Genomic DNA, 25848 nt, shown 5'->3' with positions numbered 1-25848 from the left:
GCTGTGTGGAATCACCATGTAACTCCATTCATCTTTTCCTTAAAAAGTTTTAATCTAGTACACATGAGAACAATGCAGTTTCAACTTCCTCTTTCAAAAACCTACTCACTCGTTCTACCATGCAATTGGAAGTTGGAGAATAGAGTGCTACCTGTAAATGCTTAATGTTTAAATTTTCTAAAAATGTCCTAATTTGCATAGACTTAAAATGGGTTCCATTATCAAAGACAATCCTTCTCTGTGGTCCTTCCACCTTAATACTTTCTGCAAGAATGTAATAACAGGAGCGGTATCTGGTGTGGTGACAAAATCAAAATAGACCACCTCAAAAAGCAGTCCACTAGGACTAGCATGTATCTTTTGCTGCTTGGTAAAAGCTCAAATGGCCCTGAAAAATCAAGTCATAGCTTAATCCAAGGTCAATCGCGTAGAGGAACCATATATGTAGAATAGACTAACATGTTCTCCAGTGTTTGTCAGAGACAACACATGCTGCAAGCTGAAACCCACCTGTTAAACTGAGCATCCATGCCAGGCCACCAGTAACATTCCTTGAGCTTATGGATGATAGCTGTAATTCCTAAATGTCCCTCATAAGCATTCCCAAACAAGGATTCAAAGGATGTTGGTGGAACCAGAAGATCATGTACTAACAAAAACCCCACCAGCAGAGAAAGTTCATCTGCAACTTGTGCAAAATTCTTCAAAGGTGACTCTAAGTTTCTTTCTTTAGTCCATCTATTTTTAACAAACCAGACTAGTTGCTGCAGAAGTGGATCTGCAAGAAATCTTTTAATCAATCCTGCTAGAAATGGTACACTGTTCCTCACTCCAATCACCATCAAGCACCGCAATGCATTCCACATCATCCACTCGTTCTTCTGGGGTATCAATATTTAAGGGCATCATCAACAGACTATTTACCCTTGCATTCTTACCTCCAGACAGGTATTTGATTGAAACATTGAATTATTTTAACCTTGAAAGAATTTGTACGAACCTGGCTGTGGTATTGGCTGTACCATTGCCATCAAGCATAAAATAAGAGGCATGTGTTCTGTAAATATTTCAAAATGCATGCTCCAAAGGAAAGATTTCAACTTTTCAAAAGTCCAAGAGCAAGCCAATGCCTCCCTCTCAATGGTGCTACATTTCAGTTTAGTAGATGCAAGTGAGCGTGATGCATTGGCAATTGTGTGTTCTTTTTTACCCACCCATTGTGACACTATGGTGCCTAAGCCAAGTTGACTGACGTCCACCATCACAAAACAGGGTTTATGAGTCGAGGCTAGATTACATCATGGTGGACATTACACTCTGGCCTAAAGTGCTTGACTTCAGGGTAATTAAGAGGTCTGATAGTGACCACAATGCCCTTTGCCTAAATATCCTGTGCCCCCTGCCTATGACGGATTCATCCCCAGTTGGCCAAGGGGAAGATCCGGGGGATTTGTTCCTCACAACAAATAGGCGCCGGGTCAAGTGGGGAAAGTTGGTGAGCTCGGAAGAGTCCATTAAGAAATTATATGAGCTGGCACTCCCCAGCTTCATGGAGGTGGATGCTCTCCTGAATGAACTAAGAACCCCAGATTACTACGAGAAACTGGGAAACATACACCAGGATTTAGTGAGGGATTTGGCTGAGGTATTCCATCCGGAGGTCCCAACCAGAAAGAAAAGGACCCTTGTTCCCTCTTGGTACACCTCAGATTGCAGGGCAGCAAAATCTGAGCTCATTGCAGCAATAAAAGAGGGGTCAGATAAGGCCAATGTACGTGACCTTAGGAAGCACTATAAATCAGTGCTGGCGACTGCAAGGACCGAGTGGGACTGGAACCACTGGCAGGATCTTCATGATGCCCTAAAAGTTAGGGACTCCCGGAAATTCTGGGCCCTTGTAAACAATGGGACAGGGGAATTTAGTAAAGCGATCGAGCCCAATATAGCCCCGCGGTCTGGGAGGCCCACTTTGGGGCTCTTTACCAAGATACTAGTTCCTGCCCGGATGCAGAGTTGCAACTGCCCTTGGGTACTCAGGATTTTGGAATGGAACTATCCCTGGGGGAAGTGGAGCTTGCCCTAGAACGCTTACCAGTGGGGAAGGCGCCAGGACTGGATAGGTTACCCGGGGATCTATTTAGGCATCACCCGGACGTCTGGGGCCCATACCTCCTCATTCTCTTCAATGCCATTCTTGGAGGTATGGCGATCCCTGGGTCGTGGCTGGGGGCAGAGATTGTGCCCATCCATAAGAAGGGTTCTACTCTGCTCCCCGCCAACTACAGGCCTATAAGCCTTATAGATGTGCCCCAAAAGCTCTTTGCGCGCCTCATCTTAGACCATCTCCTAGACTGGGTCGAGGACAATGACATCATGAGCCCCCTCCAGGCTGGCTTCAGGAAGAACACGTCGACCATGGACCAAATTTTTCGCCTCCTTCTCCTGTATTGGAAGACGGTCACGCTAGAGGGAGGTCGATTGTACATGGTCTTCGTGGACCTGAGGTCAGCCTTTGACCTGGTCCCCAGGGGGAAGTTATGGGAGGTTTTGCAGAAGCTAGGAGTTCCCCCCCTCCTCCTCAGTATCATCATTAGGCTGCATGAGAACAACTTTGCGCAAGTGAGGTGTGGGAGGGATGGTAAGCCCTCGGGCAAATTCCCGGTCCGCCGAGGTGTCAGACAGGGCTGTGTTTTGGCTCCGACACTGTTCTGTCTGTACATTAACAGCGTCATTCAACATCTTGACGCTGTTGGGGACAATGATGCACCGGTTCTGGCAGGAAGGAGGGTCCCGGCAATTATGTTTGCCGACGATACCCTCCTTCTTTCCAAATCCCCCATGGGGATCCAGAGGATTGTGGACGGTTTTGGCCATTTCTGTCGACAACATGGGTTGGAGGTGAACACGGAAAAAACTAAGTTCATGATCTTCAACCCCCCCACCAAAACCAGACCCAATCCAAAACTGGGGGAAACTAGCCTTGAAAGGGTCTCGACCTTCATTTATCTGGGGGTATCACTCCAAGAAAATCTGACATGGGACTCCCAGGTAGCAAGATCTAGGTTGAAACTTTCCCAGCTATCGGGCGCACTCTTGAGGGTGTCCAATAAGCCCACCTTCAAGCCTGTTAGTCCGGCCTTGGAAACGTATAGGACCCAGGCGAAGGCAGCAGCCACCTACGGCAGTGAGCTGTGGGGACATAAAGCTGGGAAGGTTATGGCAGGGGTGGAAAATTGTTTTCTCAGACGCTTACTTGCTCTCCCGCAAGGCACACCACTCCTCCCCCTAAGACTCGACCTGGGCCTTCCGTCAATTGCAGAGGACCTACGGTCGAAACCTGTGAAGTTCTGGCACCGGATATGGACCACCGAGGAACTGTATCACTATAGGCAGGACCTTATACACGTCATGAGGCTGGATGTTAACGGCAAGATCCCTTGGCTGGCATTTATTAAGTCGGAACTGTCTAGCCTGAATTTGCCAGATTTATGGGATGATCCAGCTCAGGGCTGCCGAAAGATTTCGCGTAAAACCCTCGCACAGCTCTACAAGAACAAAAGCCTTGCTGATATGGACAATGCTTATGATAGTGGCACCTTGACGGGACGTTTTATAGTATCCAAAAATTCCTTTGTGTTTGAACCTTTTATGGATTTTATTTATCCTCTTTTGGCGAGGAAGCTGTTCCTGCAATGGAGGTTTGGCACGCTCCCTACTAAAGTTTTTACCTATAAATGGTCGCTAGGGGGTGACAAGCTCTGCCCATGCTGTAAAGCTAATGATGAAGACGATTTGCACATAATGTTTTGTTGCCATGCCTACCGGAGCCCGAGGAGGCGCTGGTTAACTCCTCTATGTCGGAACCTGGGCTTCAGGAAGTATTTACAGGCCTACAGGGTTATGAAAACCAACACCCTGGGCCACATTGTGTTTGCGGTTTCCAAATTCTTAATGGCAGCATGGATAATAAGGAAGAAAATGTCTGGTTAATTTATATTACCTTGTATTTTCTAACATTGCAGGTCCAGTAGGATTTTTATTGTATATATTGTGTTTTATCTATATGTATTTTTACTGCATCTTTTATGGCCCATGTGGCCGAAATAAAGAATTTTTGGAATTGGTTTACCAGCAATTAACGCCTACAACACTGGTCCACTGATAATGAGATATATGACATGTATAAATGCTTCATTGGTGCAGCTAGTCCACTCACATTTGTGTGCCTTTTTAATTTGTTTCTCAATGGTTGGACAACAAAGGCATATCTGTGTATGAAAAGCAAGTGATATTCACAATGCTCAGAAAGTAACGCAATGTATCCTTGTTCTGAGGTGGAGAAGTGCTTTGAGTGACCCGAACCAAAGACAATTTGGGTTTGATGCCAAGTTCTGATACACTGTGCCCTAAATAGACTAATTGATTCACCATAAATGTACACTTCTCTTTCCTTAAATGATACCCACATTTTTGAACACTTGAAGTACTCTTTCTAGGATCAAATTATGCTCTCTCACATACTTAGCAAAATGACTACCTCATTCTGAAAGGCCGGCATACCCAGAATGCCCATTAGAATAGCACCGCGAACCTCTGAAATACACTTGCTGCAGAGGCTCATCAAAATGGCATGAGTAAAAACGTATATGCCCCTAAGGGAGTAATAAACACAGTAAGATCTTGACTCTCTGCAGCAAGTGGTATCTGTGGCATGCATACCTGAGATCACGTAATGAGAACACTTTAGATCCTCCTAATTTGACCAATACCTCTTGCACCTAGGGCAACGGATAGCAATGAATGACAATGTTCTTATTTTAGGTGTGTAAGTTAACACACATGCACATTTCACCTGTTTTCTTCCTGACAATCGCTACTGGGCTAACCCATTCGGATAACACAGTAGATTGAATCACCCCTTCTGCACACAGATTATACAACAGACTTCGGAGCTCAAATCTAACGCTCAGAGGTACTAATCTGACCTTATGTACCACAGGAACGGCACATTCTTTAAGCTTCATTAAGTTTAGAACTTTGATATATTCCTTATTTTGCCATTAAAAATTTCCGACCACACTTTCTATCTTCACATCCTCATTGGACTCAATGAAGAAAATTGAATTATCGGCTATGATCACAGGTTTGTCAGCTCCAGGAATGCAAGTCAGGCTTAATCTTGCCAGCCAATGATGTTCTTGCCCTTCATTGCTACATATATTATGTTACAATTCTTTTTTCTAAGCATGTGAGCGATTCAATAAAGTAACCTAGAATATCTATATTTTATTCTCCAAATGCTTTAGAATGAATGTCAGTACCAAATAGGGAAATATTGTTCCATTTTTCTTTGTATAGAATGTCTGATAGGCTGACGCTGAATCTGCCATCATGTCCACTGCCACTTCACGAATGAGAGCTTTGCACCACGGACCTTTAGTTTTGCCAGTAATATTGTCTTATGACGTAATAGTAAGGACCACTCAAGATGAATCATTTAGCATTGATCCATATCAGATTCCATACTGCTGACTCTGACTCTGACTTGCGATTCTGAATTTTTGCACACTCCATAGAAGTGACCAACTTTTTACATTTCTTGCAACGTTTGTCAATTGCAGGGCAATGTGGATTATTGTCAGAATGCAAACTGGTTCCACATTTGTAGCGTGTATTTGACATCTTTCTTTATGGAAACTTCACTACTCTATTTTTTATAGTGATTGCTCCTATAGCTTCAGATTTAGACGCCATACTCACAGCTGACACACCCTGTGTCAGGGACTCTGCCGCCATCAGTTTACTTGACACAATTGACCTCCCGATACCCTTTGCCATGTCAATCACTTCAGTTAAAGTGAAGTCGCTGCCACTTAATAGTCTGAAATGTACTCCTCTACAGATTCCTCAGTACTTTGTTTGTGTCTAAAAAAAAATTAAACATTCTAATAAGTAGGAGTGGGCATAACTCGAGAAGTTTTACTCCGTGGAATTCCGGGAGTTTACCAAAGACTCAGTGAGATTCCGCAGAGTTCCACAATCAGCGGAATTCCGGTTTGCCGTACAATTCTACTGAGACAAAACATGCATAAGTGCTTCAATGCCTCATGCAAGGACACTGTTGTATACTTGCCTGTCAACTTACTCTCATTTGGTGAATCATACTTATACTGCAATCGAGTAAAATATCCCCTTAGACCTCAGTAAAAACACTACCCTTTGCCATCCTGTACAACCTTCATAAAATAAATTATCTAATGGCTCACTGTCGAAGGGCTACATACCCCTTTATGCCACTCAAGCCTCCCAACACTCACTGGAGGGGTGACAACCCACCTGGCCTGCTGTAGTCCAGTACGGACCGACAACAGGCGTAACAATAGTTCTCAATTCTCCAATAAGGCAGCTGTACAAAGCAGCCCGAGCCCAATGTGCTCTACCTCTCAGGGCCGGAGGTGCAACTGGAAAACAATTCAATTCAAAATATCTTTATTTCGGTAAGAGTTTACCATAAAAGACGTTAGAAACATACATTTTAAAACTGATATTTGATAAAATGTTATACAGTAGAATAAAAGTTTTTTTTTTTTTTTTTAAAACAAGCCTTTGCACAGTGCCTTGTTACGCAAGCATGTCCTGTGTACAAAAAAGTCAGTTACCAGCCCTGAGGCATTTCCTTCTAATGGGCCAGACAGCACCCAGGTACTTAGCCACCGCAAACACAATGTGATCAGTCAAATCAGTTTTCAGGACTCTAAAGGCGGCCATACATTTCACAAAACCTAGATTCCTGCATAAAGGGACAATCCAGTACTTGCGGATCTCTCGGTAGACTGGGCAGAGAAAAAGAATATGAAGTTCAGTTTCATCCGAGGATCTACATGCCGGGCAGATACTGTTTGCATCATCACTCCATTTAGTTGTAAATGCTCTGATAGGGAGGGACCCATATCTCCACTGTAGGTATAATTTCCTAAGTAGAGGAGGGTAAACTTTATCCTGACTCGGCTCAAAGTTGTAAGTGGCCTTGAAGGAGATGAAAGAATCAGTCAAAATCCCAAGTTTGGATTGATTGAGGAGCAAGGATAATTTGTTGTCACGGTATGTCTTGGCTAGCTCCTTTTTTGATATGCGTTGGCAAGTAGACAAGGGATCGGACCACATTTTAGACAGACCCAAACCCTCCAGTTCCAGTTTGATGAAATTGAGCCATTTGATTTTTCCAACATCCGGCATAGCAAGGACCTCCTGGAGTCCTTGTCTGTAACTGGCCAATTCTGGGGTTGTTCATAGTCTGCGCCAAAAGGCCAGCGGGCGGAAAGCCAAGTCGTCGTCTAGCGGACATAAACCTAGATCCATCCTGAGGGGGACTAGGGGCGTACTAGGTGGTAGTCCAACAAGATTTCGAATGAATTTATTTTCCACTTTCAGGAGGTCTGATGTTCCAACATGGCCCCAGAGTTCAGACCCGTAGATGGCAGCCCCCTTGGCCTGAGCTTTGTAAATCTGCATTGGAGGACCAATGGGCCTGATTGAGGATTTATTGTTCGCCAATAGCTTCATGATGCCCCCCGAGTGTTGAGTCAGTTTGAGTAGGACCTTCTCCAGGTGCGTGTTCCAGGTTAGTTTATCATTTAGAATGATGCCCAGATATTCGAAGGTTTTCACTCTCTCAAGCCTGTTGTGTGCAATGCTGGGGCTAAAATGGAATTTCTGTGGGGGATTGAGGACCATGAATTTAGTTTTGATGGCGTTAATTTCCAAACCATGGGCCTCACAGAAATCCACAAAGCCATCAAGGATGCGCTGGATACCCATTGCCGACTTTGATAGCAACAGAGTGTCGTCGGCAAACATGATAGCCGGCACCCTTGCGGCAGCCAATTTTGGAGCATCAGAGTTGGATACCCCCTCTAAGTGAGAGATAACCCCGTTGACATAGAGGCAAAACAGGGTCGGTGCGAGCACACAACCCTGTCTTACCCCCCTGCCAACGGGGAACCTCTCGGACAGTACACCCATCCTGCCACATCTCACCTGTGCGAAGTTGGCACTGTGAAAGCGAACTAGCATTTTCAACAAGCCTTCGGGAACCCCCAGTTTGGCCAGGACCTCCCACAGCTTGGTCCGGGGGACCAGATCGAACGCCGCCCTCAGGTCCACGAATACAGTGTAGAGGCTGCCACCCTCCAACTGCACCGTTTTCCAGTAAATGAGGACTAGCCGAAAGACCTGATCAATGGTAGAGACCTTCTCCCTGAAACCTGCCTGGAAGGGGCTCAGGATATTAAAATCCCTGATCCACTCGTGTAAGCGATTTAACAGTAGCTTTGCAAAAAGTTTTTGAGACACGTCAATCAAACTTATTGGCCTGTAGTTGGCCGGGAGCAGAGGCGATCCCTTCTTAAAGATGGGGACTATCTCTGCCCCCGGCCAAGTCGGAGGGATTGGCATGCCTTTCAGGATCGAGTTAAATAACACCCTGAGATAGGGAGCCCATATCCTTGGTTCATGTTTATAAAGGTCGCCTGGGAGCCTGTCAAGGCCCGGCGCCTTTCCAGCAGCCAGGGACGTAATTGCCGTGGTGATCTCCTCCATGCTAAATCCGTCCATATCGGCTACACTGTCATTGGAGGAGTACGACACATCTACAGGAAGGGTCATCACCTGGTCACTACTATGTGATTTGTATAGATTTTTAAAATGTTCCTCCCAGACAGAGGGTGCTATATTGGCCTCTACTGCTGCAAGTGGTTCAGCTGAGCCGTGCCTGACGATCTGCCAGAAAGTCTGTGCATCTCGACATGCGAGGGCAGCTGTCATTTTGGTCCAATTCTCCTCATCCCAATCTACTTTGGCAGTACGGAGGGCTAATTTATAGGCTAATCGTTTCTCCCTGATTACACTTATAGTGTCTCGCGCTTTAAGTGATTTCAGCAGTGCAGCTTTTGCTGCCCCGCAGGAAGCATTGAACCAGGTGGCTCTTTTCTGCTTGAACTTATTTAACCTGGCCACTGGGTTCAGCGCCTCTGCAAGGTTAGTGCATAACTCAGAGTGAATGGTGCCAAGTTCGATCATTTGTGCCGGGTTATATAGGGAGGAATTAGATACCACAGGATTACCTGTGGGATCGGATTCTGATTCACTAACTGAGTGGTGCATGCAGCGCTCAACTTTTTCCAGGGCGGGGACGACTGATGCATAAGGTCTCCCAATGTTACTTTGGTTTTCCAACAGTTTAGCCCATTTTATTCTGCGCCTATTGCTGGATAGTGCAAGGTCCACCTGGGGTGCGGAATTTTCATCAACCTTGACTATTTGTGGGCCTAGTAGCTCATATTTTAATGAAAGCAAATTGTGGTCACTATCGAGTCTGGGGATTACACCAAAAGCTTTCACTTTCCCCCAGTCCCTGGTTGAGACCATGATGTAGTCGATTCGCGACTCATAGCCCAATCTGTTAAAGGTATATTTAGGCGGGATGTCACCTTTGAACCGGCCGTTGCAAGCCCTCAGCGAGTGACTAAGCGTGAGGGACATTATTTGGGTAGCAAGTGGGGTCCAAGCCCTGGCCAATGGATCTGCCAGGGTGGGGATATTCCACAATTCGTCCTCTTCACTAGATATACCCGCCAGGTGGTCGGGGAGCGGTTCATACTGTTGATTAAAGTCTCCACCTACGATTAATGAGAAGTGGGGGTTGAGTGAGTCTAGAAACAGCGCTAGATCCTCAACTGGTCTCGAGGTAGCTGCAACCCCCACCGGTCTTGAGTATATATTGATGAATATTACTTTTCCTCCGCCAGGCCATTCCAGAGAAACACACTGGAAGTCCAAAGAGTTGGTTTCCAGATGTGTGGCCCTGCAACCCAAATGGGACCCAACCCAGATCGCAAGTCCTCCTGATGGGCGGCCCTTTCCTCCCCATTTTGCTTGGATGTCAAAGGTAGCGAAACCCAGCCGAGAGTATGTTTCTCTTGCCCATGTCTCTTGAAAAAGGCATACATCATACCCTTCGATAAGTTCCCCCCAATCAGGCGTGTCTACTTTGTTGGCTATCCCAGCGACATTCCAAGAGAGAATGGAAATTACTCCCGGAGCCACTGGTATATTATTAGTAGCTGGTGGCTGAGAACATTCATGTGGGGAGAGTATGCCTTGTTGTTTATAGGACACTCTTCGATTTTGGGCTATACAATATGGGAGGGCTATCTTTGTCAATCGTATAAGATTCAGTTTTTGCTAACTTTGATAGTGTGATGTCACGCCTACCTAGCCCTACTGTGAATTTGTAAGCCTCCAGCGGGTTTGATGGTGAAGGAGGAATTAGACAACCCATCTGTACAATTTGTGTAGTGGGAGTTAATGATTGACCTAAAAAAAGGAACTGAGAGCTTGTTCGAACGGGTGTTGAGGGTGCGGTGATTGACAGATGTAGGCGTCAATCCACTTTCTCAAGACACCCGTATCTATTGGAAGTCGGTACCCCATTCCACCCGCCTAGTGTCTCCGCCCAGTGATGACTTTGCCCACCCCATGTACCGTTCCTCTCCGGAATCCTTCTCCAGTTCCCCCCCTGGTTTTGATGAGGACGGGGTGGGTAGAAGTAGGTGAGGGGTCTGGCTGCTATTGTTGAATTTGTGCTATAGTTATTCCAGGAGTAGATGGCATGCGCAGTATTTGGATTCTCGAAGGAGACAATCACGCAGTCGCCACTACTGGACTTTTGCGTGGTGCCTACCCAAGGTACCCTACGCACCATGAGGATTTTACTCCTTAGGTGGTTGGGTATTGGCTTATTGACGTTGAACCAGTGGATCACCTTGTTCTTTAATGAGGCAAAGTTTTCCTGCTGGTTAAACGTCAATTCTGTAACCCCTGTAAGCACTACAACATAGGAACTAACCTCTGGGGGAAGATCTACATAACCCCTGAAGCGTATGTAGTTAGTACTTGTTCTCTTGGATGAAAGATGGTTAGAATTATGGCCATCTGGCCTCGAATTTAACTGACCTAACGAGGAACATACCATTTGGCCTGGCATGGCTGATGGGGTTGATGATAAATTTTCGGCCGCCGGTTGGTTGGTGGTCGTCGTTGCCCTGTTAGTTGGGACATAAGTATTTGCCTTGAGCCGAGGTTTTGGTATTGGTTTGGCCTTTGGAATGGCAGTAGAGGTGGCAGACGAAGTTGCAGTAGGGGAGGGAAGTGGGGTAGCATTGGTAGATCCCAGAGACTTAGCCTTCACGGGGGCCAGCGAGTAAGCAACAACTGGGATTGTGGGAACGGGTGGTGCAGTGGGGGGCGAAGTTTCTTGCGGACAGGTGGATTTGTTATTCTGCATGGTAATGGTTGCTAAATTTAGGATGCTTTTTTCGATTTCCAGAAGCTGAGTTTCTATGTGTGAGAATCTCACTTCAAGGGGGGAGAGCAGTTTTTTAAGTGTTTCCCAGACGATTGTTAGAAACTCAGCGTCCTTCCCTCTAATGGTGCAGAGCGGAGCTCCGGTGGTGTCGCTTCTTATTGTGAGATCATTGTTTTCTTGAATGACTACCGAGTGTGGAGGGATAGTTTCTGGGCTCATTTCAGAGGAGTAAGTAGTAGTCACTGGGAAGGGAACTGAAGGAGCCTGAAATGGTGCTTTAGTTAAAAGCTGGGCTTTTGCTATTTTAGCCTTTTTCCTTGAATATGCCGAGGTGTTTTTACGCTTCCTTTTGTTATGTGGACCGTTTTTTGGCGTGGGGGAATTACCTCCTTTTGATGGCATTGCTTTGTTGGTTATCGCTGTAGAGGATAGGCCTACCTCAGGTACCTTCTTCTGCTCAGCAGTTTCACCCAGATGGAATTGTGGAGAATAGGTGGCTTTTGGTGAAGATCCCCCCTGCAATGAGGGTATACTAGCCGCTTGCGGCTGATGGAAGTCAACGTGTGTAACAATCAAGGTAGGGGCAGCGCCGTGTGGGCGATCAGGTGTTTTAGCCCACGCAATAGGCCCTAGGGAGGATTTTTTAGTGGCAGTTAGCTCTACAGACAGTCTTCTGGCGGCATCTAGTTCAATAGACACCCTATGCTGCATTTTGGATATTTCATTGTCAATCATCCAAAGTGCCATTTTTCAATTTGGATTTGGCTAGTCTGTCTCTAAACTCGCGGGTTGCCATAGTGGATATACAAGGTAATCAACAAGATGAGGGCTGTGAGGGGAGCGGTAGAATGAAATGGTCAGGCCCAGTCCTGTCTCTACCTGCCTCTAACGGCCTCAAACGGCCCGCTCTTTGCCCGGTCTTCGCCCCGAGCTGCGCCCCGCGCGCGTCCCGCGTCGCGGTTGTTTGGCACTGTAGTAATATACGAGGCAGCTGGGGGCGTGGCCGCCGGGGGAAGAGGACCAGCTGTGTAGAGCTGAGGCTGCTGGTCCTCGCAGTCCCCCTGGTAGGCTCAACGCACTGACTCGCCCAGTGTGCTCTCACCAGGCCGTTCCTCAGCTGGGAGCGCGTGACTCTCTGCCGACCGCAGAGCCGCTCACACCAGCGAGTGGCAGCCTTAGGGGGCGGATGAGCGGCACCCGCGAAGCGGGTGTCGCAAAAAGTGGCTTGCGTGCAGAAGGGTAGACAGGCAGCAACAGGAGTCTGTGAAGGTCCTCGTGGTAATGGAAATCCAAAAAGAACACCCACTCAGCTAGCGTTGTCCGCGTCTGAAATAAGCTGGAGGCTGGGGGCGTGGCCGCCGGGGGAAGAGGACCAGCTGTGTAGAGCTGAGGCTGCTGGTCCTCGCAGTCCCCCTGGTAGGCTCAACGCACTGACTCGCCCAGTGTGCTCTCACCAGGCCGTTCCTCAGCTGGGAGCGCGTGACTCTCTGCCGACCGCAGAGCCGCTCACACCAGCGAGTGGCAGCCTTAGGGGGCGGATGAGCGGCACCCGCGAAGCGGGTGTCGCGAAAAGTGGCTTGCGTGCAGAAGGGTAGACAGGCAGCAACAGGAGTCTGTGAAGGTCCTCGTGGTAATGGAAATCCAAAAAGAACAGAGTCCGACCCCCACTAGCAAAAGCACGTCAACAGCTGTCTCCAAACCTCAGAAAACTACCATTCCCAACACCTCCATGATCCGGGAGGGACAACAAGCGCAGACTGAGCTGAGGGCCATTCTGATTGAAGAGGTGGCGGTCATTAGAAAGTAAACAAATATCCACCTTCTCTGTGGAAGAGCAAGGCACTGTTCATTTATCATTACTGTAATTTCAATTTCAGCTGCCTACCGAAAAAGTCTCAAAATGTGTATATTTTTTGTCTCCATATTTTCATTTGCTAAAAGTAAGTCATGTGAGAGTTTTTCACGGAGTTATGGTAAAAATAAGCACTAGAGCATGTCATAGCATATGGAATGTGTGTTAAAAACCTTCTTTGGCAGAAACATGTAGACCATGCTTAGGATACAAGAGATCAATGATATCTCCCAGATATCCGCATTTCCTCCTTTTAATCCTGTCACAGGGCCCCATTATTAAAGCACTCCCGGCTAGGAGGGGAATCATCTAGGCAGTTTTAACTCACTATCATCACAACTGTCATCAACAAACACCAGCCCCGCTGTAATCAAGCATTAAAGCACACCTAGGGTGCATTCGGTATCCTAGGTGGGAACCCTATGATGAAGCATGCCACCAACTAGGTTGGTGGGTGAGGGTTCTTTTTTCAAACCTATTGGCTTGTTTGCACACATTGTTTTGGATGCAGAATTACCTTTATGAGCATGTTCTTTTTGATTGATTTGATTGTATTGAACAAGCAAGAACACAGCACAAGTACAAAGTCTGAGTGTTGACAGAAAAAAAAACAATTGTCCCTGTTACCAAATAGGTATAGTAAAGTAGTGAACAGGAAGAGATCCAGACAATAAAGTATTACAAATTGTGATAATTTAAATAAAGCAACATTACACTGACCCACAAATGCTAAAGAGCAAGTAAACTACACTTTATGTCAAAAGAGTACTGTTTTTTTCCTTTTGAATAAAGAATGTTTCTCCTGGTATACCTGTCATTGTTAGTGTAGGTGATGTAAAGCTGTTTGAGGTGTGCTCATCACCAATCGTGCAAGCAAAATCTTTAAAAATCTTCAATGTGCATTCTGTTGCCCAGCACTGCCAAAACGAAAACGGTCGCGCCGGTACATCAGGGATATGGTGATGTATTACATGAGATACAGCCAGCGACACAGGGGGTTTGGGAGGCAGCCAAACGTAGTGCCATTTTGTGTTTTTTTTTTTTTAGGTGTAGCCCAATTATAGCCCAACTGTAGCCCAAGTAGTCCTATGCTTATATAATCCTATGAGGGGATTTGCCAGCCACCATTTTAGGTTTTGGTGACCTGGTGGCTGGCAGCAGGGTAGATAGTAATAGTTTTCTTGGCCCCACCCTCCCATTCCTTTTTTTAAGAATTTTAGCTTGGTTGAGTCTTTGGGGTTTATTCTTTGGTTTAGACCAGGTTTGTGGAGACAGGTGCTTAAGGGATCTTTGGAGGTTGTCGCTTGGAACATGTTTTTGAAAAATTGACCAGGGTTGGCACAGGTTTTTCGTTAAGTATTGGATGGAAGTTTGTGAGCAGGGTCAGGAAAAGGGTAGGCTGGTAGTCTAAGTTTCAGGATAGACGTTTGTTAGTTACAGTTGCAGGAAGGCAGGTAAGGAACGTGGGTGTCATTGGGGGAAAAAGTTTTAACTGCAATACTGTGTAATGTTGTTGTTATGTTAATGCCAGGGTGGGGGAACTTTTGAGGGGATCGTTGGGGTGGGAGGGATCAGGAACCAGCTATTTGATGTATAGCGAGGCTTTAGTTTTGTAAGGCAGTTGCCAGTTGGTTATTTTGTAATATGCACCTGTTTCAATAAAGCGGCCTTTTTCACACACCAAATGGGTCTTGGTTTGGCTTGCCTCCCTCCCTCCCAACCTCCCAATGCCAGAACAATGGAGAAGCATCACAGACACATGGAGACTTCATGCGTATGCGCGTGAGTGATTCATGCGATAGTGCGTGAACAGCCAGCGAAGCACTGCCAAAATAAAAAATAAAAACTCACACACGTCTGCCTCACTGTGTCTTTCGGCCCTCCCCAAATGTGTCAATGTAATTTCGCGCTTCAGGTCCCTTCGCACTTGTGTGCTGTCAGGCTGCTTCGCTCAGTTTCTATTCTTCTGAGACGCCATTCTTCCAACATGCCATTCCCCGCGAAATAGAGTTATCGGTCTCTCGCAACTTTCAACTCGTCGCGATGATGTTATGTTAGAGAAATCACTCAAGGCCATAAATGCATTTATGAGACTTTATGGTGTTTCAAGATCAGAGCTATGAGCCCACGACTGCGCTGTAGGGTAGCCATTCCACAGAACACCAATGATGTAAAGAACAGAGAGTGAGGGCAACATTAAATAAATACATTCTGTGTCCGTGCGATGGCAAGGGGCCAGTGGTGGTGCGTCCGTTGGGGCGTTGCCCCACTAACAGCAGTAACTTCAAAATCAACGTCCGGGCGAGGGTTGCTACTGACCAGTGGCCGCAGCCCCGGTTTCCTATGGGCAAGAACAGTCCCTGTTCAAGCCAATCCTGGCACTGCTGGAGCAGCGTCTGGATTGGCTGAGAGGGGTTGCCACCAGCCAGTGTGGTCATTCAATGGCTGGGACGGCGAGAGGATGATTAGAAGCGAATGCCTTTTCACTTCCGGATCTCGCTGTCCCTTCCCCTCCGTCAGAGGCGGCGCGGTCGCGGACCTGGTCAGGTACGTTTTCTTTATTTTATTTATTTTATACACCCCCCCCCCCGGACCTATTGTGAGCAGCGACTGGCCACTGCCTGTGCTTCTAACCAGGGTCCATTGTTGTAGCTCTGAAAGGTTGTTGGGCGCCCAAACTCTGCCATTCCATGTATTGCAAGATAAATAGCCGGCCAGAGTTGCTAAATGTACTCAAATCAATCTGTGCACTACTTCTGTGCCCCCCTCCCAACCCTGCATGGACACTGCTCCCACCCTGCATACAGGACCTGTGTTAAGAAGAAACCCTGTTCTCTGCCTGCACACAGGTGCCACTACCAGTTCTATGTGGAAACTGTGTCCAGCCTGCAAGCAGGTGTTCCATACGCGTCCTGCTGCCCGTGTTAGAAGAACTGCTCCCAACCTTTGTCTCCAGCCCGCACACAGGTGCTAAGTGCCGGTTCTTTGTAGACACTAAGCGGCTCTGGAAGTGCCCTGAGCCTGTCACCTCGTGTCTGCCCTGCATGTTCACTGCTCTCAGCCCTGGCAAACTTAACTGACACTCCCCCTTGCTAGCGCGGACTCTGCTCCCTTCCCTGGCACTTGGACCCCCTCCTCGCCAGTCCTGTCTGGAGGAAGATTCTCTGCATGTGGCAGCTTCACAATCCTGACGATCCGACTACGCCGGAAACGAGTTTGTTTTCAGTCTCACTTTAGTCCCCGTTTCCTGACAAGAATATCCTCCCTGACTTCCCCTGACTTGGGAAAGCGCATCTCTTCCTGCCTGCCTCTAAGCTCAGCATGCACGCTTATAGATTCCCTTTCGGAGCATGTTGTAGGCTGTGGGCATCTTCTTTAGATAATTAATGTTTAGACTGAAGTTGGAATTTAGAGGCAATACAAACTGAGCTGGTGTCTGCGAGCGTGGCGGGTTTTCCATTGTGCGAGATTCTTGGTCTCGCTAGTGTTGCTGCAGTCAAAGCTAGGCCTGACTCTGTGGTGTGGGAGCAGTGAAACCTGATCTAGATGGATGGGCTCTCTGTAACAGCAGACAGCAGGTTTTTCTGCACGGAATTCAGCTCAGATAGTCCCCGCAGTTACTGTCTTGTCCCCTACCAAAAACTCTTCGGGGAATCCAGTGCCCTCTCTACAGACTCCGACTTTAACATCCACCTCACCTCAGGTTAGTGGTGAACTTGCAAATATAAAAAATAAAATAAAGAGAGCACTTTTTACCATAACCACCTATTCTTCTCCCCTCGACCCTCACCAAGCCTCTGTCTGTGGCGTCGCTGTGCTCCTGGTAATTAAGCCCTGCCATCTTAACTCCGGTGGGAGGTCGGTCAGGCCCGGGCCTTGTGGAGCTGTTTTTAGCAGTGTGTATTTTGGTGTATTTTTGGTCTCTGCCGGCCCAGCTTTTGGAACTAGAATTAGCGCCTATGTGTCGCAGCGAAGCGCCCTGAGTTTAGGCAGGGCGTGTGTGTGGTGGATACTGGTCCGCGGAGGTTAACTGCGGGAGGAGGCATTGGAGGAAAGGCACCCCACGGAGTGGGGTTGAGGGGAGACTTGCGATTGTATACTTCAGGAGGAGGACATGTGTCGTTGATATGATGGTGCCCTGCCCACGGATTAATCATTGACTCCGCCAGAAAGGGGCAGGGTGGCAGAGACTTGGCAACTGCGCTCCCTTGATCCTCAATAGATAGAAAAACATCATCTGTTTTTGTCATTTAAACCTCTCTCGAGTCCCCACCCGCTCTTTGCCTTAGTTGCATGCCCTCGCTGTCCCCTTTGACCCCCTACCACCACGTCTCCATTAGCGCTGCTTCAGTCCGCATTAACAGGCCCGTGGCAAGTGAGAACAGAAGCCCTTCTGACTGGTGGATCATGAAACTTCTGTATAGGTCACGCTGGGTCAGTGACCTCTGCCCCCTCACCTGACCAGGCTCCAGGGTTGCATAAATCTAGGATCAAATGCAGACCGTCTGTGCCTAGGGCAGGTGCTCAGCTGATCTCAGCGCCTCACAGCAGTCACTTGTTGCTCTCAACTAGTGTTATTCTGTGAAAACAGATCAAGTGCTTGTGTGAGATGTAACCCAGCTGCTGTGAACGCCACAATGTATGGAAAATTCAGCTTTCAGTGCACTTCTATAGTTCCTCTCATATTTTACATGTTTACTTGATCTTGCATTCCCCACGAGCTAGCTATTTTATAATGTGGTTGTTTATCTGTTTTTTTTTCTGTGCATACTTTGAGGCTTGAGCCATGCCAGGAGTTTATGAAGGGCTTTGATTGAGCACACAGGCGCTAAGGCTAAAGCCAAACAAAGTGCCTGTTAGTGGGTTGGCCTCTCTCTCTGCAGAGCATATTTGGTATTCCATTTGCAACTGAAATTCTGTGGAAATGTATGTGAAGGGGGTACACTCATGTTAAAATATTTGCAAGGCAAAGTAAGAGAAATTAAAGTGCTTATATTTGGGGGAGTGCAGTGCATGTTGGGGCAGTGAAATGACAGATGTGAGGAAGGGCATTCAGGAAGAGTGAAAAGAGGATGCTGAAGAGAAAAGAGAGGGGGGTTAAGATGTGCAGATGGACAAGATATGCAGAGAAAAAGAGGATACATATCTAACATAAAGCACACATAATTGAAGGCCAAAAATCCTTCCACAGGCATCAATGCTATTTAATTTACAGACTCACTATTTCAGAATTTCAGAATCTAAACATTTTCAATGTTAATTATTTATAAGAAATCATTATTGTTACTCATTTATCTTAAACAGCTAACACCCAGTGGCAAAGCCAATCATACTGAAAGTCTTTAGGCATATGTCATTACATCTTAGAGAGAAACCAAAATACCGGTCTGATGGCACACTATTGGAAACACAGAAATGTATTTGGCATGTTCTTTTATAGGGAGCACCCACTTTTTTCGGATGTATGACATTACAACGCATGCTTTTACATCGCATGCTTTTACAACACGTTTTTTACAACGCATACCATTACAACGCATAGTGCTTTTAGGCGCTGGATAGTGAATTGTTTAATTTACTATTCCAACTCCAGTCCCCGTGGATAGTAGGGAAGGTGTTGGATAGTACATTAAACATATTCCCTATCCTAGAGCGCCCCCCAGCGCAATGCGTTGTAATGGTTTGCGTTGTAAAAGTTGCGTTGTAAAGGCACTGCGTGGTAAAAGTTGAGTTGTAAAGGTTGTTTATCACTTTTTTCATCTCACTTGAAGACCTGTCTGCACATATTTCTATATGACTGGTTACAGCCAGCAGCTGTGGGTGCTTCGCGAAGTCTGGTTAGAGCATATTTTTCCAAAGTTAATGCTGCATGCAGTGCAAGACACTTGCAGTTGTCATGCAGAACAATTTACATATTACAGTAACAGTTGAACAAGTTAATGCAAGAAGATACGGGGCAGTTTTTAATGTGTTTAATGTTTCAAAACTATATGTTCCCACTGCTTACTAAGCCTTTCTTTATCGCTGCATTCATTTGTTTTAAAATGCACCATTTGCCAATCTTGTTTAAATTTCTTTCCTCAGGAGAGGGACTCTCCCTAGACCCCAGATTTGTCCATTGAACTTGTTCACATCGCTAACTAGTTTTTTATGTTGGAAAGGGTAGAGTCAAAGCGGTCTTGCTTAGTACCCTAGCTCTCTTCAGAAGTCAGACTTGCTTGGCAACCCAGAAATTCTCTGAAATAATGTATGAGTTTTCTTTTACGAATGCCTAGAAGAACTGAATTTTTAGTCCATTTATCACAGAAATAGTGCTGAAAATCGCACCAAAAAGATGCTAATTTGTTTTAAAAAAATTCATGGAGGGAGAATCCCCCCGAACCCTCCTTATTGCCATCGGGCTCGCTCGTTCTGCATAAGCCTCACCAGTTTAAAATTCCACCAGCCGCCACTGATCATGACGGCTGATCGTCGTGGGCAATAAAACGAGATAAACCTGGCAGTATTTACAGTAAATAAAGTAAATACTGCCAGCTTTATCAATGTTTCATTGTCCATGACGAGCAGCCGCCATATTGCATTTTGGGAAATATTAAATGTGTGCGTTAGTAAACTAACGTCTAAGGCTGCTTGATAGAAATATGAAATATGGATCCCAGGGAAAGTTAGAATGGCTACAAAAGACACATCTAGTCAGCGCAACTTGCAGATTTCTCTCCGCTATCCTGTTCGAAAGCTAATAATCACTCTGGTGCCATTGAACATGTCTGGGTGCGCTGTACTGACTTTATACCCCACAGGCGCCTTTCAATGCAACACATGCCACAGAAATCAAAGACGATAGACAAAGTGTTTGAATGTTCACTCTCACTGATTTGAAACATCCTACCGTGGGAAGCAGCAGCTCCTACATATATGCGACATAGTCCTTTAGCTCCATAAATAACATGAGGGGAGTCGTTCGTTTACCATGGCTGCAGGCGCCGCTCTTTTGCCAACTGCAACTGGTTCCTGTAGTGTCACTTTAGACCGTCGGGAGGACTGGGCTGGAGCAGCTTGATCTTGATGGTGTCCGTTGCCTGCCATAAAGAGCTCAGCCAACACGTGCTGATAATCCCGAAAGTGGAGCTGAAGTGAACTCAATCATAACCCACACCCCCAGCTTACATTCTTATCCAATGAAAAAGCGAGCCTAACAGTGCGAAGGTGAAAGGAGTGCTGCAATTGTTGCCACCCACTGCACTTTGCTGCCCTCGGCCAGCCTCACCCCTTCCCCTTAATGTGAATGAGGCTCCGCTGACCCCGCCCTGGGCCAGAAGCGCCCCATTTTAAGCCTATTCACTGCTGCTTTGTGCAGCCACTCCCTGACTGATGTCACTCTCCTCGCTTGTGCCTCAAGGGCGAGGAATTATCCTCGCCCAGTTCAGCACATGCATACGAGGACTCTCTTGTCCGAGGGTCTGATGTCACCTCAGAAAAAAAAAATCGAAGTGGAGCACCAAGCAGTGAGTATTTAAAGCTGCTCCAATGGTCTTTATTTTCTCCCTTTGTTTTGTCTCCACTCTAAAGCTGCTGGGCTGGGAGGGCAACGCCCCCTTCGCCTGTTAATACCAGCCGCCCCTGTTACAGGCCCAGCAAGATCCTTCCAAATGCATGCCATACTTCTAGCGAGAAGGGAAATCTGTTGTAAGTGGGTAGAATATTTCCCTCCTTAACACTCTGACTGTCTAGATCCAAGTTAGATCTAAGGGGGAAATCATCTAACAGGAAGAAGGCTCTCTGGAATTTTCTATTAAGATTGTTGGTAGAAGAGGTGGGGAAAATAGGTAGGGGACTACCAGTTCGATACTCTTGCTCTGTGATTTCACCTGTTAAGCTCTCTCTAGGACCCCCCTCCCCTCTCCTTTTCTCCACCTCAATGTGAAGCTGCCGGTCTCTGCCGGATCAAATTTGAGAGTGACTTTCCCACTTAGGACCGTACCCTCCATTGCATATGCATACCCGCAGGTGGGAGGGCTACCCACTTGCTTCCATGGCTCCGGGTTACGGGCCTTTGGAGTGGATGTTGTGGTCAGAGGTGAATGGGGACAAAATAAAAAAAAGAATACAAAAATACACTTAAACTGTCTGGGAAAGCAACCTCACCTCTCAGAATGGACCCAATAGACATGTGTCGCTCTGGTTGACTGAAGTACTCAGGCAATGTAAACCAAACATCAACAGCATACATACTCATAATCAGGTTCACAAGATCTTTGTGCTAGGATTTTGTGCTTACAATTAGCTGCGGAACTTAAGGTGAATGAAGCAATCACACGACAAAAGTTAAAAGACCTTCTCATACTATAATCACTATCAAACATTCTGCCACCATTGTGCTACAAGCATGAATCTGTGACAGGGAAATAAGTTTGTTTTCACTACAGAGGTGTATTCTGGTGCATTTGTGTAAGTCCAGGGCCATTCGTAAGTCAAGGGTGGGCATAGACCTTCATGCACACTCTAGGTTAGTATGAGGCAATTACTAAAAATCTGATAACCAGAATACCAAATACCTGCAGCCGAGCATGCAGGGCAGGTGTCACAACTGTATCAAATGATCCTCCAAGCACTCCAAACATCAAAATGAAAGTCAAGTTCCAGTAAAGTCTCTTTCTTCAAAATTTCTCCTCTTTATTCCGTCTTCTTTCTACATCAGCCAACACGTGTTTCGTCCTGTCAGTCTTTGACAACAGACTTCTTCAGGGCTGTAATTAATTACAACAGCACATATTTTAAACTACATCTAGCATTATGACCAAGATCACACAAATAGCGTGATCAAGAATCACCGAATATTTTACAGTGAAAAAAGGATACTGTAGAAAAAGAAGTCAGTACCCGTCACCAAGACCAAACCAAAATCACCCAAGCGTGGTCGTATATATTTTGTATGCCATTCGGCAGAACCAAAGTTTATAAATCCCGAAGTAATGAAACATAAGTCAACCTAAGGAGGCAGAATCAACGTACCCCTTGAGATTCCAGCTCCTCCTTAGTCCATAAATCAATCTACATTAAATTCTAGCTTCCATGAATTACTGAAATATAAAGAAGAGCACCCCAATATAGAACCATTCCTTCCAGAAACAGGTGTACATTTAGCCAATGCACCACAAACGCACACTATATATGTAGCTCACCTCAATTCAAAGCCAATGCGTCTCGTAGCACGAGTCTAAATGTTCCTCCGTTATTAATTTTCGTATCGCTCAATGGAATTTTGTTATGGATTGTCATATCTCTTAAGTATTGACAACGCTGGATAGCTAGAGTACAGAAATACTTGTATACACTTGAGGATTAGTTTAGTTTTTATTTGGCCACTCCAAGATGCCGCCTAAAAAATATGGCTATATATTGCCATTACAAGATGGCGCCTGCGTAGCACGCGGAATATACTGGGAGAGGATCATACTTGATATGCGGTAAGCTTTACATGGATAGTAGTGGAGTTGCACTTCGATTAGGTGCGTAAACACGGTGATTTAGTGTATTATTTATGTTTCTCTGTAGCAATTGAACTTGGATGCATAACTACGACATTCTGAAGATAGACAGACATACATAGTTACTTCGACAGGTAAGATAGCGGTCGGGTTATTTGATTAAATTGAGACTTTTGTTGATTACTATAATAGGTAGAAACCTATGCATCCGTTTGCTTTTAGAATTTTGCAATCATTGCTTGACTTGAGCGATACGAAAATTAATAACGGAGGAACCTTTAGACTCGTGCTACGAGACGCATTGGCTTTGAATTGAGGTGAGCTACATATATAGTGTGCGTGTGTGGTGCATTGGCTAAATGTACACCTGTTTCTGGAAGGAATGGTTCTATATTGGGGTGCTCTTCTTTATATTTCAGTAATTCATGGAAGCTAGAATTGAATCTAGATTGATTTATGGACTAAGGAGGAGCTGGAATCTCAAGGGGTACGTTGATTCTGCCTCCTTAGGTTGACTTATGTTTCATTACTTCGGGATTTATAAACTTTGGTTCTGCCGAATGGCATACAAAATGTATACGATCACGCTTGGGTGATTTTGGTTTGGTCTTGGTGACGGGTACTGACTTCTTTTTCTACAGTATCCTTTTTTCACTGTAAAATATTCGGTGATTCTTGATCACGCTATTTGTGTGATCTTGGTCATAATGCTAGATGTAGTTTAAAATATGTGCTGTTGTAATTAATTACAGCCCTGAAGAAGTCTGTTGTCAAAGACTGACAGGACGAAACACGTGTTGGCTGATGTAGAAAGAAGACGGAATAAAGAGGAGAAATTTTGAAGAAAGAGACTTTACTGGAACTTGACTTTCATTTTGATGTTTGGAGTGCTTGGAGGATCATTTGAAATTGTTGTACAGCCACAGAGTGGCTCTGTGTTTAGAGTCGTGGTAACCGGCTCTTGTCCCCCTTGAGCACCAACTTGACTGTTTATAGTGACTTACCTATACCTGCAGTGCGCTCCTACATAACTGTTACCTCTTTTTGTGCGTGTCACAACTGTACACCATGGAACGGCCATTCATCTCCTAACAATTGAGAATAACCAAGAAGAGACACAGATGACAATGATTAAAAAAAATAGATGAGCCCACTTTATTGGAAAGCAGCTCTTTTAGAACTTTTTTGAATGTTATAACAGATGTGGTGGTGTGTGGAACATGTGGAGGGAGCTTTAATGTGGAGTTGTGTTTCTTACTGGTATACCTATTTCCCTTTTCTTTCTACTCTGCTTAAATGGCACCAAAAGGAGTTGAATGTGGTAACAGGATAAACAAATAGATAAATAAAAGTAAAGCATACATTCCAGGAGAGGACTAGAAAATTGCTAAACATTTGCTAATTCACAGCATATTCAATTTAATGAAATCTGCTACAAAAGCATGCTAAGTGAGAGAATAACAGTAGAAATTTGCTCAGCTAATGTGAGTGCACGCTTTATGCAAGCCCGGCTCTCTGGACCATGATGCCAGCTGTATAATCAAGTGGCCCGAAATTGCACAACTGAAACTTGAGATGGGCTTAGGTTAAATAAACTTGCACTCAGGGTCACTTGAATGTTGACAAATTGTCTCCTGGGTTCAAAGGGTCTGAAAAGTCAGTTAAGAGCACACAAGCCTCACTCAGCACAGCTAAACTGTAAAGTAGAAGCAACACACACAAACGACAGCTATCAAAACAAGGATTACCATTGCAATCCTCAGAAAAGTCACATTCAACTTGCTGACTGATGGCCCTCCATATCTTGAAGGTGATAGCAATAAATAAACATCTTAACTGCTGGGCTAATACCCCACTCCCCCAGACCTCCCCCGTGCTGAGCCATTTTTTATCTATTTGGGGTAGCTCCATATCCTTTTTGCTACATAAGGTATCCACATCAGATTTGCATATTGTGTTTCCCAAAATATTGGGGATTCTAACGGTACCCAGGTTTTGAGGATTCCCCTGGGAGTTGATAAAATAAGCAAAATATAGCTAAACTTTGAGTTTTTGGGGAATAATTGGAAAAAAGTGCACCGCATAAAAGTCACCATCTTCCCAGCTTTCAGCAACATGCAGAGCTGAATAAAAAACCTATTTTTTACCACAGGTTTTGCCTTTTCCAAAGAGGTAGCCAATTATTCCTATTTTCTTGAGCTCTCAACCTACTTCTAATATGTGGTGGAAACCAGTATGAAACCCAAGGAGGATCTGGGAAAGCTATAGATGTCTGTAAAGCAGATACAATTCTGAATTTAGCAAGAGGTCATATTTGCAGATCCCTCAAGGTTTCCCCAAAGCAACTAACTGCTGAAATAAAAAAAATATTTAAAATGAGTAGGAAAAACAGCTATTTGTGACAACATTTTCATCTCTAACTTTTCTCAGGATAGCTGATCTACCAAAGCAGAATACCATTACAGCCTCTAGACCATTCTGGTGGTGGGAATATATAAAGTTTGTAGGTTCTCCAAGAACTCAAGGTACCCAGATGCAATAAGTGAGCTGCACCGTATAATGGTGTTTCATTGTGTTCAGAGCACAGATCAATGCATATGGTGAAATATCTAGAGTGAAAAATAGCTATCAAGAAAACCTATTTATTTTTTAAATGAGCACAAGATATGGAGTTTAGGAGCTGTGGTTATTTGTATTTTTTCTGAATCTGTGTGAACCTGTATTAGCTAAAGATTCAGAGACTATTTTTCAAAATGTCTTCTTTCTTATACACTGGCTTACATTTCAAAGGCACAAATGCAGCAAAATTCAGTTAGTGATACCAAATGTTCTACTGTTGTAGGCTCCAACATGTCTTCTGATAAATTGGTAACTCACTTGTAAAATTTGGAGATCATATTTTGATTAATTTGCGAACAACACCATTAAGATCAAAAAGTGTTTTCGTATATTTTGTCATATGTTAAAAAGTTGCAGTTTATGCCTGTATGTCTTGTTTCAATGACCCCAAGAACTTCAATAAAAATAAAGCTTTAAAAAAAAAACCTCACTTGTGTGGGTAGGCGTAGTGCCTGAGAATGTAAACGAGTCAAAATACAATATGTATGCATCACATTTTTCCATTGAAAACAATTTCCTAATTT

The 25848-nt window shown here is 45.2% G+C and overlaps 1 protein-coding gene across 1 annotated transcript in view; it reads right to left on the bottom strand.

The window, feature by feature from the left end:
- LOC144754689 (protein-arginine deiminase type-2-like) overlaps positions 1–25848 on the bottom strand; it is a 641882-nt gene that overhangs the window by 210651 nt on the left and 405383 nt on the right. The window lies entirely within an intron of this gene.

This window comes from Lissotriton helveticus, chromosome 5_1 (genome assembly GCF_964261635.1).
Source record: "Lissotriton helveticus chromosome 5_1, aLisHel1.1, whole genome shotgun sequence".
Classification (NCBI taxonomy): domain Eukaryota; kingdom Metazoa; phylum Chordata; class Amphibia; order Caudata; family Salamandridae; genus Lissotriton; species Lissotriton helveticus.
The sequence above is the reverse complement of the archived record's forward strand: the minus strand, read 5'-3'. Positions and strand labels throughout refer to the sequence as shown.